The sequence below is a fragment of the Prionailurus viverrinus genome, chromosome C2 (assembly GCF_022837055.1).
Source record: "Prionailurus viverrinus isolate Anna chromosome C2, UM_Priviv_1.0, whole genome shotgun sequence".
NCBI classification, from domain to species: domain Eukaryota; kingdom Metazoa; phylum Chordata; class Mammalia; order Carnivora; family Felidae; genus Prionailurus; species Prionailurus viverrinus.
Window position 1 is genome coordinate 142,317,935 of NC_062569.1, and position 14,364 is coordinate 142,332,298.

Genomic DNA, 14,364 nt, shown 5'->3' on the forward strand with positions numbered 1-14,364 from the left:
TCTGTTAAAAATAAATAGACATTAAAAAATGCCTAAAAAAATAAATGTTAATTAGCTCAGAGGATTAAGATACTTAGTAGAGCAGAGGTTCACCTTGATTAACTTATTGCCAAGTGGAATAAGTGCTTTAAATATTACAGATACTGATATTCCTGCAGCGCTTTGACATTGAAATAATATTCTTGGTGTGGCTAATAAGAACCAGATTTATATGTCGGCATGAAACCATCAAAACACAGATAAAACATACAAAATGGTGGTTTTCAAGATGTTGGACGTGACATAATTAAAGACAATAATTGTTGAGAGGTAGGAAAAAAGCAAATCAGGCCTATCAATTGTCTGAGTTTATTGCCTTGAGAGGGGTTCTATGCCGTAGGGTGGTGGGACCACAGGCAAGTCTGGTAGTCTCCCAGAGTTAAGGAGAGAGAAATCAGAGCCCAGAGATCCCAAAGTGAATAACTGGGAGGACGGAATGCTAGAGAGGAGAATGTAGACAGAAAGGGAATTCTGCAGGTTCCCAGAGGTTCTGCCTCAATTACTCATCTGCGTACGGACTGGTGCCTGTATGTGGGGGGAATTACCTGAGATCTAGGGAAGAACTACATGAAGAGATTAGAGTTAATAGTGCCAGGTACTCTCCAAGGACTAGAGATAGTGTGTGTCCCTGTTAGGGAGACAGGGAAAACTCATGAACTGGGTTATTTGGTAGAGGGCTCAGAAGTGAATTATGTCAGCAGTGGGGAGTGTTTATTCCTAGTCTGAACTCTGTTCCAGTGCTTCCTTAAAAAAATAGCTTAAAAGCAAAACTTGAAAAGACCCAACTATTTCCAGGTAACTTAATTGCATCCCAGAATAAAGTTGAATCTACTTATTAGAATACAAAAATGCTAAACAAACGTGGGCAAAATGCACAATATCTGAGGTCCCTTCAGAGATTATTAGTCATTCAAAGAATCAGAAAATACAACCTGTAACGAGGAGAAACAGAGATCATTGATTCTAAAATTCATATGGGAATGCCAAAACATAGAGTAATTGGAACAGCTTTGAAGAACAACAAAAATGGAGATGAATACTGCCTGATTTTAAGACAATATAAATCTACATTAATCAAGACAAATTGGGTATCGGCTTAAAGACAGATGAATAGATCAATGGAAGAGAATCCAGAAATGAATTCTTACAAATATGGACAAAGTTACACATAGACACACACACAATTCTGTGAAGAATGCATATATATATATATATATATATATATATATATATATATTAACAAATGTTACCAAACAAATTTATATCAGTGTTAGTTTGCTAGAACCGCCATAACAAAGTGTCATAAATTGGGTGATTTCAAAAGTAGAAATGTATTTCCTCACTAGTTCTGAAGGATAGAAGTTCAAGGTTGAGTGGTCAGAAGTTGTCCTTGACTTGTAGCTGGCTGTCTTCTTCTAGGGTCATTACATGGTCTTCCCTCTATTTCTGTGCATGTATCTTTGTCCTCATTTCTTCTTCTTTTTTTTTTTTTAACATTTATTTATTTTTGAGACAGAGAGAGAGACAGAGCATGAACGGGGGAGGGTCAGAGAGAGGGAGACACAGAATCCGAAACAGGCTCCAGGCTCTGAGCTGTCAGCACAGAGCCCGACGCGGGGCTTGAACCCACGGACCGTGAGATCATGACCTGAGCCGAAGTCGGCCGCTTAACCAACTGAGCCACCCAGGCGCCCCCTCATTTCTTCTTTTTAAAAGGACACTAGTTATACTGGATTAGGGCCTAACAACCCCATTCCACTTTAATACTTCTTTAAAAATACTATCTCTAAATATGGTCACATTCTGAGGCTCTGGGGCTTAGGAACTCAATATATGAATTCGGGGGGCATATTTCACCCATAACAATTTACTATGCAAATAAGTGACCTTCAGTCAAAAAGATTTTCATGTGGGGCACCTGGGAGGCTCAGTCATTTGACTGTCTGACTAGTGATTTTGGCTCAGGTCATGACGATCCCAGGGTCATGAGATCGAGTCCGGCATCAGGCTCCATGCTGAGCATAGAGCCTGCTTAAAATTCTCTTTCCTCCTCTCTCTCTTCCTCTGCCTCTGTTCCCTGCTCTCTCTCTCTCTCAAATTAAAAAAGAAAGAAAGAAAGAAAGAAAGAAAGAAAGAAAGAAAGAAAGACTTTCATGGGAATATTCACAGCAGCATTACTTATAATTTCTCCAAACTGGAAACAACCTAAATGGCCCTCAACAGGTGAATAGGTAGACAAAATTTGTTATATTCATACAATGGAATACAATTTGCCAACAGAAAAGAATGAACTACTCAAGCATGACACATCATGGCTGACCCGCAAAAACATTCTGCCAAGTAGAAGAAGCCTGACACAATACATCTCATATTTTATGATTCCACTTATACTAAATGTCCATACAGATTAAATTTATGGAACATACATTAAACGGTTGGCTGTCTAGAGCTAAGAGCGGGAACAGGGATGAACTAAAGGTATAAGAGACTTTATGGGGTGGGCTGAAAATGTTCTAAAACTGATTTATAGTGATACTCATATTGCTTGGTATTATTCCTGAAAAAGCACTAAAACATACATCAGAGATAAGTGAACTTTATGATATGTAAAATATATCTCAATAAAGTTGTTTAAAACACATTAATTCAAAACAGCTCATAGACCTAAATGTAAAATCTAACACTAAAATAATTCAACATAGAAGATTTCATGACCTTGAATTAGGCAAATATTTTATTATTTATTTATCTATTTATTTATTTGAGAGAGAGACAGAGAGACAGAGCGACAGAGCACAAGTGGGGGAGGGTCAGAGAGAAAGGAAGACACAGAACTGGAAGCAGGCTCCAGGCTCTGAATTTCAGTGCAGAGCCTGACACGGGGCTCAAACCCACGCACCGTGAGATCATGACCTGAGCCAAAGTTGGACTCTTAACCGACTGAGCCACCCAGGCGCCCCAAATTAGGCAAATATTTCTTATACACAAAAACAACAAGATGATCCAAAAAAGAAATATTGATGAGCTGTGCTTCAAGATCAAAATTAAAATCTTCTGTCCTTTGAGAGAAACTGTTAAGGAATCAAAAGACAATCTACGTACTGGAAGAAAATGTTGGTGAAGTCTACATCTGAATAAAGGACTTGTATCAGAATCGAAAGCGTTTTCAAAAAGCAAATCAAAACAGCCAAATCCAAAAAAGAAAAAAAATGGGCAAAAATTTTGGAGAGACGTTTCACCACAGAAGGTATATTGATGGCAGATAAGTGTATTAGTCAGCAGGGAAATGCAAATTTAATACCTGGCGAGATATCCCTACACACCTATTTAAAATGGCTAAAGACTGGCGATACCAAGTATTGGCAAGGATGTAACTGGAACACTCACACTGTGCTGGTGGAAATGCAAAATGGAACAATTATTTTGGAAAACGGTTTGGCAGTTTCTTTCCATAAAGTATACATGTAGCCACTGTATGATCCAATCATCACAGTCCCAGATATTGGATCCTAGGGAAATGAAAACACGCGTCCATTCAAAAGCCGGTGAACAAACGTTTGAGCAGCTTTATCTGCAGTGACCCCAAACTGGAACCAACCCAACCGATGAATTGATTGATAAGGTGCGGTATGTCTTCACCATGTAATACTACTCAGAAAGCAAAAGGAATGAACTACTGACGCTTTTAACGATATAGATGAACCTGAAAATAATTACGTTCAGCGAAAAGAGCCGTATAAACCAAAAAAGGAGATACGTGCTGTCTGATCCATTTTTACAAAATTGCAGAAACTTCAACTGGATCAAGAGTGACAGAAAGCCTTCGAATAGTGACGCAAAAATTCAGTGAACAATAAATTAAGAGTAAGCTTGATAGCGATGACATTAATTGCATGTAAAAGTAACGCGATATTTTGCAGCCCCGTTTCTCTATGCCAAAGGAAGCGGGTGAGAACTTAAGTGTCCTCTTTGTGCCCGAGATAATGCAGTTCTGTGTCCCTGGGGATTCTGAGATCTGGCATGCGCTGCTAAACATTAGAAGGTAGCAGCGAGAATAAAATAGAGGAAAACTCTTAAGAACTTAAGCACTCCCAAATTTGAAGTCCTTCTCTACAGCACATTAACTTTACTTAAGGTGCTTTGTTCCTCTGTGACTCCCTTTCCTCGTCATCAAGCATACGGGGTTAACACCTCTTTCGTCATTGGCTCATTACCATAATTCAATAAAATAACATATTCATTCATTTTAAAGTAATGACTGAACTGTGTGTCAAGAGGACGACATGAAGAGTAAAAAGGGCAGGTTCTGTTTTGAAATTCAGATGGTTGTGGAGAATAGAGAGAAACAGCAAGAAAAAGAATCACCATTCACAGCAGTCTGGGTTGAATTCATGCTCTAAGGAAATTAAAAGACTAATTTGGAATTGAAAACTTAGGGTCTGTTATAAACAACTATATCTAAAAAGATATTAAATAATCGAGTAAAACAAGACGATGTTACTTTAGTACTTTATGATGTCTATTACTTTGCTCGTACCTTTATTTTTGATTTTTAACATTTTGGCTTGTGTGTGTGTGTGTGTGTGTGTGTGTGTGTGTGTGTCCTTTCTAATAGCCTGTTATGTCTAGGGTTTTTGGAATATTTATAATTGCTATGCTAAGGCCTACTTCCTAAGAGGTATTCCGTAACTACTTATTTTGAAGGACAGAATGAAAAGCTAAATGAAAAATTAGGCATTCGTGCTTCCAAATTTGTTGTAGAAGTTTGGAGAAGCTAGCATCAATCAAGGATAGAGGCTCTAAGGATTCATGGACTTTTGCTCAAGTCCTGCAAGGAGGAAGATAACAGAGTATCAGACAGAAGAAATTTTATTAAACTTTTTTAATGTTTTTATTTATTTTTGAGACACAGAGAGACAGAGCATGAGCAGGGGAGGGGCAGAGAGAGAGGGAGACACAGAATCTGAAGCGGGCTCCAGGTTCTGAGCTGTGAGCACAGAGGCTGATGCGGGGCTCGAACTCACAGACTGTGAGATCATGACCTGAGCTGAAGTCAGACGCTTAACCGACTGAGCCACACAGGCGTCCCAAGAAGAGATTTAACAAGTACAGATGATTGACATACCAGGCCCAAAATGCATGTATGTCACTTGGCCTTGGTAGCTAGATATGTATGTCAGCCAGCCCTGTCACCAGGTTGATGTAGACTAAGGAAGAACTGGGGGTTTCTATTCCTTTTCTCCTTCCCTCCCTTCTTCCTTCCTTCCTTCCTTCCTTCCTTCCTTCCTTCCTGACTTTTCTGTTTTGTATTGAATTTGCAGATTAAATTGCCATGAGCATCCTCTCTGTCTTCCCTGAGTGATTTGTACACCATTTGAAACAAGACAGAACATTCTGTAATATGGTCAGAAAAGCATGGGGAATTGGACCTCTTCTCAAGCAGAATTCTGTTTCCTTAGCCAACATTGAAAATATCCTTTGATCCATCGCTTGGAAACATCTGGGTTCCTCAAGTCACTGGTATATTACGGCATTTCTGCTCTCTTTCCAGCTAGAAGGGATGCATGAATGTTACATGTATGCATTTATTGATTTGTATATATATATATATATATATATATATATATATATATATAATATTCCTAAAAGTCTTGATGGTTAGTAGATGGCACAGATACTTAGATCGGTGCCAGTAATAAAGGTTTCGGGTAGTTGTTATGAGAACACAGAAAAAGGAAGTGGTTAACTCTATTTTCAGGTAGGGGTTAGAAGAATAAGTCTTGCTTGGAAAGCTTTGAGGAAAAGAAAATAGTTGAGCTGAGTCCTGAAAATGAAGAGTTTTTACCAGATGGATGATGGTTGAGGGAAAGCAACCAGGGAGGAAGAAAAGCGTCACAAAATACAGAGGCATAACCGTGGGGGTGATGCTTCAGGGAACAGAGTGCAGAGTATTAGATAGGGCAATGGTGCTTATTGAAGCCACCAAAAGCAGGAAGAGACTAGATCAAAAATGGCCCTGTATGCCATAGTAAAGGATTTAGAGTTTGTATTATGTGCATTGGATTGCCACTGTAGACTCTAATTAGGGGAAGAAGACTGGGTTCCAGAATGAGCTCTGTGTGGCATGTAAAGGTAAATTTAGAGTATGACCAGAAAGGAAGCAGAAAAACATTTATAATGACTATTTTATTAATCTAAGGAAAATTGTAATGACCTGGGTTAAGATAGTGACAGTGAAAATGGCAAGTAGGGTGTGGATTGAAGATACATTAAGAATATAGTACTGGGGCACCTGGATGGCTCAGTCAATTGAGCTACCCACTTCAAGATCTCACAGTTCATGAGTTCAAGTCTCACATCAGCTCTCCGCTGTCAGCATGAGCCTGCTTTGGATCCTCTGTCCCCTCCTTCCTCTGTCCCTCTCCTGCTTGTGCTTTCTCTCTCAAAAATAAAGAAACCTTAAAGAAAAAGAATATAGAACCAATAGGTTGGTTGGTTGGGCCATGGGGGATTGAGGAATTGGTAGGAAATAGAAGGGGGGTCAAAGATGGAACCGGGACTCCTGATTTATAAAAAGTGAGTACCTGAGGCGCCTGGGTGACTTGGTCGGTTGAGCGTCCGACTCCGGCTCAGGTCATGATCTCACAGTCTGTGAGTTCGAGCCCCGTGTCGGGCTCTGTGCTGACAGCTCAGAGCCTGGAGCCTGTTTCAGATTCTGTGTCTGCCTCTCTCTCTGCCCCTCCCCTGCTCATGCTCTGTCTCTCTCTGTCTCAAAAATAAATAAACATTAAAAAAAAAAGTTAAAAAAAAAAGTGAGTACCACTGAAACATACAAAGTCTAAACATCCATTTGGTTCCTGCCATTTTATTGAAGAATTCTTGCTATTTTTTAGTTCACTCTTTGTACCAAGATATTCATAACATTGATTGAAAGTCTAAAGCAGAAGAAATATATCAAGGTTTCAAAATATTCACATTAAAATGGCCTCACGTTGTCTCCGAATAGGCAATATCTTATTATGTTAATTATCTTGTCCCCGGTGAGAGTCCTTCTTTATAGTCCAAAATAGTAGCTATTTTTTTTTCTGATGTACTTTATATACCATTATTACGAATATTAGAAAACTTAACACGGGACTGAGTGGATATAAAAGACACTGAAACGTAATTTGCCTGACTCTGAGGATGGTCTACCCCCATATTCTCAGCCTGAGACACAGGGCTTCACATATGTTAAACACTCAACCCTGTCTGAATAAATGAACAAACAAACGAATACAAGGATTATATGATAACAAACACACTGTTTCAAACTGCGAATCAATTGTTTGACTTGGTGAGCATCACTTACTAGCACAACTTCTGTATGAGAATCCAGTCACAGCAGAAACATTTCAGTTCAACTTCGTTTTCCAGCTACCAATTCTTTACTCTCCAAAATGCCATCTAAACCATGCCTGCAACCGTGTAGTGTCTATTCACCAAGTATAAATGATGTTTTCAGAAATTGTTTGGGGATGACCCAATGGGGTAAGCATTCGGAATTACTTTCGATAGGGTTTATTTTAAGAAATGTACACATTAAACTTCGATAGCACATTTCCTCCTTTATTTTGTTCTGTCACCCCATGGGCTGGTGCCTGGCGGGATCCCAAAGCAATTCCAAATTCCAGCATCCAGAATTTTCTGTGAAACTTACCTAGGACAAAGACTGCTTGTAGTTTTTTCAATGATCACTTTCTTTCATGGCCTGGCACATAAAGGATGGAGACTTTTCTCCCACTTTTCCTGAATAATGGATTTTAAAAACATATTAGACATCTCCAGCGTAATATAAACCTTGGGAGTATGTGGTGGAATATCTTAGGAATGCCCTGCCAATAAACACAAAGAATTAATCAGCCCATACTTTTGTTTTATTACCCTACCCCACTCCCATGAGATACAGCAGTAGTAAAATTAATTCATCCAACATTCTTTAATACTTGCCAGATAAGAAGGGCTCCTCGCCCCCACTTCGGTGACAGGTTGATAGTTGCATTTTGGAAATGTTTGTCCAGATCCAAGAGCTCAAGTTCAGTGCAATTTATTCACTTGGGAGATTTTTGGCAGGAAGTGCTCTACCCCTACCTGGCAGAAGGAGAAAGGGTGGGGGACTTTCCTTCATTTGAAATTGTGCTTAATCCAACCTGAAGGAAAATAACTACAGGGCATAAATAAGAATGAATATTGTATATACATATATATGTGTATACACACACATATATATACATATACACACATATATATACATATATATGTGTGTATATATATATACACATATATGTGTGTGTGTGTGTGTGTATATATATATATATGTATATATATATATATATATATATATATATATATATAATCTACAAACTGGGGCTAAAATTAGCTTCACCCCGACATCCAAGGTGGAGTTTCATTATCTTGTCTCTTAAGGACATACTTCCCCAGCTTTTCAGCTACTTCCTAAGTATTCTCCACCTATATTTGAGTTTTTTTGTAGGCCAGCTACAGGCTTATAACTTTAAGTGCTTTTTTGATGCTGTGACTCTTAACATTCATATTTCAGGTTCATAGAGCTCCAATTATATGACTTACCTGTATCACATCATAGATGTTCTCTAAGTATATATAGAGAAGACTTACCTGTATCTCTCCTGCACTGAAGTATATTTCTCTCTATTAAGATGGCCCCTGACCTCCAATTTAGGGACATTTCCATATTGACTGCAGAATGTTTTACATCTACTGTATTTCTGACCAAAGCAGAAGTTTCTTTCTGCACCTTGATTTGTGTTGTCTGCCTTGACCACACCTAGTTGTAGCATGCCATTCTATTACCATGGCCTGATAGGCAGCAAAGCAACCATTCATAGATGGATCAGTGTATGTCATAGCCTGGTGCAAGAGGCCAAGCCAAAGGAGGGCCTCCATAAGTGGAGTAAGTCAATGAACCTGCATGGAATATGAGATCTATAAAAAGTCTGGACGATTAAGTTCAAGATGTCCATATAGACCATGCTTTGGTACTCTCCTACAAATACTTAACAGGATTCACAGAAGCACAAAGCTTAAAAAGCTTAGGTATTTTTTAAGATTTAAATATCTTTGAATACCAGAATGCTTTAAGATCACAGCAATGGTATATATAGTAAGTCTAACATATAGAATTCAGAGCCATGACAGAAAGGACTTAAGTTTCTTTGGCGGCCAGAATTGGTACAGAAAGAGATTCAGAAAAGATTTGGATCTCTGGGCTTGCTGGGGTCAGGCTGGAGAAGCAGGCAGGACCAGCAACGATCACATTGTCATTCCGATTTGTCATCTTCTGTTTTGGCTACACGTTCAGTTGGTAGCAGAATGGTGACAGTGATTCCTGACTTCATAGTTCGTAATCGCATTGGACTTCATTTGGAGAAATAAGAGGACCGTCTCTTTCCTAGGTTTCTTTCTTGGAGAAAGAAAGCCTAGCTCAGAGACTTACCAGTGGACTTCCCTGTATATTCTACTGGCCAGTATTATGTCACATGCCCATTCTTTACCGGATCGTTTTAAAGGAAAGGAGTCAGGAAAGAAGAAGAAACTGAGCAAAGGTATGGTTTTTTTGTCAAAGTCCCTATATGGATCCCATCCCACCAGGAGCACTGAATGTGAAAGACAGGGCAGTATTTGCCTCTCCTCAGGGTGAGGGAGCCTACTCTCCTTTTTGGACTAGCCATCTATTGACTATGGGGCTGCCTAGAGGGGACCTCGAAGTTGTACTTCTGGGCACTTCTTATCCTAAGAGATCCAGTAGCCCAGGGGATGTCCTTCAAAGAATGTTATAGGAGCCAACTATTACAGACAAAGCACAGGAAAACTGGGAGACGTGTCCTAGGGGCTCTAGGTGGATACCAAGAATATCGAATTCAGGGATAAATCCTGAAAGAGAAGTCTATATGTATTTTCAGACTGGCCAGTCTAAAGTATGCTTCTTAAACCACAAGAATTCAATTCGGTCCAGGGTAAGTAAATTTGACCACCAAATACTTTGGCCCACTTTCAGACGTTAACCCCTAAGATTAAGTGTATTCTCTCTACATTTAGCAAAACTGTGTTTCCCCCACCCACAGATTTTATGTTAATAGAGTTAAGAAATTCCAAACATGAAAGAGATGCTAAAATAGTGTATATGCCTCCAATTTCACATGTGAAATGAGATTTTGAGAGGCAACTTAAAAATAATATTAATTATCCCAGTTTTTTGTTTGTTTGTTTGTTTGTTCCTTATTAGCTCAATATTTTTGGCATAGATGCAGCATGGAATTTCTGTGATGTCTTAAAGAAGAAACTAAATTTATTTAGGGCAGGCATTTTAAGGTCTCTAAAATTAGGTGGAGGAAGACCTTTTTAAAAAACTATGCAAGCGTGATCAAATGTCAATGTGTCATAAATAAATATGGTTTCCATTTTCCATTCTAATATTGCGTTCAAAGGTTTAGGGTTAACTATGCAATTTTTTAAGATGATGCTAAGCAGCAGGTATTAAATAATGATGGATATTCAATATGTATTTAATTTTTGATTGTCATGTTAAATGTCTTTGTGTATGTAAAAGACAGTGGAATATGGAGTAGAGTTTAGTCTCATTTCATTGTATCTTCCTTCCTTCTGTATTCCTACTTTGATCATATTAGCATTATTAATTAATGGCTGTTTTGTTAAGAATATCTATTAGTAGGGTGCCTGGGTGGCTCAGTCGGTTGAGTGTCTGACTTCAGCTCAGGTCATGATCTCACAGCTCATGGGTTCAAGCCCCACGTTGGGCACTATGCTCACAGCTCAGAGCCTGGAGCCTCCTTCAAATTCTGTGTCGCCTCTCTCTGTCCCTCCCTTGCTCATGCTCTCTCTCTCTCTCCTTCAAAAATAAATAAACATTAAAAAAATTAAAGAATATCTACTAGCAATATTCAAGTAAGAAAAGCCCTTGGGGAACCTGGGTGGCTTAGTCGGTTAAGTGTCCAACTCTTGATTTTGGCTCAGGTCATGAAGTCACAGTTCCTGAGTTTGAGCCCTGGATCAGGCTCTGTGCTGACTACACAGAGCATGCTTGGGATTTCTCTTTCTCTCTCTCTGACTCTCCCTGGCTTGCTCTCTCTCTCCCAAAAAATAAATATATAAACATAGGTAAAAAAAAAAAAAAAAGCCCTTCACGGTTAACTCTGTCTCAAGTACCTTTTGATACCATAAGTACAATAATGTACCTTAACAAAAATCTTCTGAGGCATAAAATAATGTCATAAATATTTGGCAATATCGTAATCATTTTAGCCAGAGGGCCATGATGCTTAATCATGTATAAGTCTCTTTGGACTGTATAATCCAAAGAGAACATCTTCACTCGTTAATTAGAGTGGTTTTTCTCCTAAAACTGGGCTAAGGTCCCTGAGTTGCTCCTGGTCACTGCTGTGGACTGCTGTGAACAGGGCATCCTCTAGGCCACCTACACAGCATGCTTCCTGTACAGTCTGCTTATACTGAGCCATATCCTCCCCGGGCACCTGTTTTGCACACCTACGTAGTGAGGTGAAGACAACTCAAAGATTTCTGAGGCGGACTCTGTGTTCCTCTCTCGTTCTTCTCACCTTGCTCTGATGTTCGCATCCTTTTGGGATTACTTTGTTGCTTTTCCAAAATTCAGGTCGAAGGAACTCTCTGTGGATGGATTTGGTGACAAAAATGAACTGGCGTATTTTCATTCGGCCATGAGTTTGCCTCTCTCCAGACATCAGGGAATCTCCCGTGACCCTCTGTGATCAGAGCCACTGTTTGGAGAAAAAGGAGGGATGTGTTACTTCATAGGTATGTCGACATTCACTGACAGATACTTTCCAAACTATTTATTTTAGACCAAGGAGATTTTTATTTTGAGCTCCACCGTGCAATGAGAATCTATCCCTGAGACGATCACTGGTCTAGGATCAATTCTCTAGCACTCTCTAAAATTCTTGAAGTGTGGGGTCTTGTAGAAACTTAGCTCTCGGACACAGGCAAAAGTATTGGAATGGCTCACCCTAGAGAACCAAAGTGAGTGGCTGAGAGCACGGACCTTGGGTTTGTTAAAAAAAAAAAAAAAGACAGGGGTGCCTGGGTGGCTCAGTCGGTTAAGCGTCCGACTCAGCTCAGGTCACGATCTCGTGGTATGTGAGTTCGAGCCCCGCGTTGGGCTCTGTGCTGATGGCTCAGAGCCTGGAGCCTGTTTCAGATTCTGTGTCTCCCTCTCTCTCTGACCCTCCCCCGTTCATGCTCTGTCTCTCTCTGTCTCAAAAATAAATAAACGCTGGGGCGCCTGGGTGGCGCAGTCGGTTGAGCGTCCGACTTCAGCCAGGTCACGATCTCGCGGTCCGTGAGTTCGAGCCCCGCGTCGGGCTCTGGGCTGATGGCTCAGAGCCTGGAGCCTGTTTCCGATTCTGTGTCTCCCTCTCTCTCTGCCCCTCGCCCGTTCATGCTCTGTCTCTCTCTGTCCCAAAAAAAAAAAAAAAAACGCAAAAAAAAAAAAAATTAAAAAAAAAAAAAAAAAAAAAAAAGACAGGGGCGCCTGGGTGGTTCAGTCGGTTAAGCGTCAGACTTCAACTCAGGTCACGGTCTCAAGGTCCGTGAGTTTGAGCCCGGTGTCGTGCTCTGGGCTGATGGCTTACAGCCTGGAGCCTGCCTCCGATTCTGTGTCTCCCTCTCTCTCTGCCCCTCCTCGGTTCATGCTCTTTCTCTCTCTGTCTCAAAAAAATAAATAAATAAATAAACGTTGAAAAAAAATTAAAAAAAAAACAACAAAAAACCCCTTACTATTATTATTTTATGTTGAAAAGCTGTTATATGGAGGTAGAAGGAGTGTGGGGATTTATTTGAACCCCCTTGAAAGGATTTATTTTCTGTTTGTCATTTTAAGAAAAAAAGTAAAAAGTTTGGTCGTTTGCTAAGGATCCAGACCACTATTAATGTTAAAAAATATGTGTTTAAACCTGCATTCTGGGTGAGCCATGTTAAAGACAGTCGCTTCTGCTTCATTGTACTTTTTAGCTGAAGTCAATTTTGTTTGTTTCAAGTTTTTATTTAAATTCTAGTTAGTTAACATAGAGTATGGTTTCAGGAGTAGAATTTAGTGATTTGTCACTTACAGAGAACACCCAGTGCTCATCCCAACAAGCACCCTCCTTAATGCCCATCAGCCATTTAGCCCATCCCCCACCCATTCCCCTCCAGCAACCCTCAGTTTGTTCTCTGTAGTTAAGAGTCTGTTTTATGGTTTGCCTCCGTCTCTCTCTGCCCCCTGCCCTTGTTCCTTTGTTTTGTTTCTTAAATTCCACATATGTGTGAAATCATATGGTATTTGTCTTTCTCTGACTTATTTTGTTCAGCATGATGCACTGTAGTTCCATTGATGGACCTTTTTGGCTTTTTCCATAATTTGACTATTGTTGATAATGCTGTTCTTTGTGTATGATTTCAAATGAGCTCTAGAACAGCCTGAGGATAGTCCCAAACATACCCTAAAGGGTTCCATTATTGCAGCTGGTTAGGTGAAGCTTTGTAAAGCTTTCTGAGTGGTCATAAAATTCTCTGGAATATTATCTTCGCTTTAAATTATTATGTCAAGGCATTTGGTTCAGCTGTCACTTATTCTGCCCAAATGACATATATGATAAAAATTTCTCTCACATGTAAGTGTCTCTATTTGGAGAACAGCATTTTAAGAAGTCAGGTGCATTAATAAAATCAGATTTTGTTTTTCCACCGTTTGCAATTCTTTGTTTATATAAGCAATTAATAGCTACAGTTTATCATTGACTTGAGCATATTTCTTCTAAAGAATCACCTAAAATGTACAAGATTCCATCTCTATATGAATACATGGTCAGAGTTTTAAAAATGCATAGTAACAGATTGTCACAACCAAGAAAGGGCAATCAAAGAGACATTGCAACTAAATTTAATGTGGTTTCCTGGATGGGATCCCAGAACAGAAGAAGGACATACAGTAAAAAATACGGAAATCTGAATAAAGCATGGCTTTAGTTGATAATAATGTATCAACATTGGTTGATTAATTGTTCAACAGGTGCTGTACTAATATAATGTGTTAATAATAGGCGAAGCTGTGTGTGAAGTATATGGGAATTCTCCGCACCATCTTTGTAATTTATCTGTAAATATAAAACTATTTAAAAATATAAATGGTCATTTAAAAAGGATGCCTCATAATCTAAATCACTTTGCCATATCTAAGCAATAAATGCCATTTATGGCAGGTTGATTGCA